Source organism: Echinops telfairi, unplaced genomic scaffold (assembly GCF_000313985.2).
Source record: "Echinops telfairi isolate 266 unplaced genomic scaffold, ASM31398v2 ScPeMD7_5;HRSCAF=22, whole genome shotgun sequence".
Classification (NCBI taxonomy): Eukaryota; Metazoa; Chordata; class Mammalia; order Afrosoricida; family Tenrecidae; genus Echinops; species Echinops telfairi.
This window is the reverse complement of record NW_022103901.1, coordinates 42,544,515-42,545,599: the sequence shown is the minus strand read 5'-3', so window position 1 is coordinate 42,545,599 and position 1,085 is coordinate 42,544,515.

The following is a 1,085-nucleotide window of genomic DNA, read 5'->3' as shown; positions in this document are numbered from 1 at the left end:
TCATCTTACGCATTTTGGACATGTTATCAAGAGAGACCAGTGCCTGGAAAAAGTCATCATGCTTGGTAAAGGAGAGGGGACGCAACACAGAGGAAGGTCCTTCAGGAGAAGGACCGACACAGTGACCACAACAATGTTGAGTGTGGCATAGGACCAGGAGGCGTTTCATTCTGCTGTACGTAGAATTGTTATGAATTGAACAGACTCAACAGCACCGTCATCATCAACAACGTCCACAGCAACAGCAGAGAACTCAGCCTAGGACAATTGCATTTTGTTTATGCGCATTCTGTGGATGCACATTTTGGTTGTTTCTGCTTTTTGTTGCTCTGAACATTTGCATGATCATAAACATGATCATGGGACTTCTGTTAGCTTCCTTCCTTTCTGGTATAAAACACTCCAGTCTCTTGCTCATTTATGCCTACACCTCAAGTCATCCATTTCATCAGAAAACGTAGCTCCTTTTTATGGGAATTGGGCATTATGGGCATTCACCTAAAACACTCATTTAAAAAATGACATTTAGTGGCCAAATTGTCCTATTTGATAGGTATCAACCAGTTCTGGTGATTGACTGGGAGTTCTATCTTTGCTCGTGCTGTCAGTCTCTTGTAGGAAAAGATTATTCCAGGCTATTTTAAATTTACCTCATTATTTTGGTTGTTTTCACAAGTTTTATGCTTAGTCTTCAAACGACTGGGCTTTAAACCCCAAGGCATCTTCCACACTGACAATATAATTTATGAGCTACCATTGTATGAAAAAGTACATGAACAGTGACACTAAAGTCAATCAAACAGACAAAGTTTCAGCCTACTTGTGTTACCAGAAGCTCACTATTGTGGGAAATGGATATAAATCAAGGGAACAAAATATGAAGCCAGATTATGGTAGGAATCAGAGTGGGACTGTGAGAGGGCAGGGGTGTTCTATAAAATGAAACCATGGAAAACATGATAGAATGTAGCAAAAAGCTCATTAAAAAATCTCAGATTTATATATATATAAATATATATATATATTTAATTGTTTTATTAGGGGCTCATACAACTGTTATCACAATCCATACATACATCAATTGT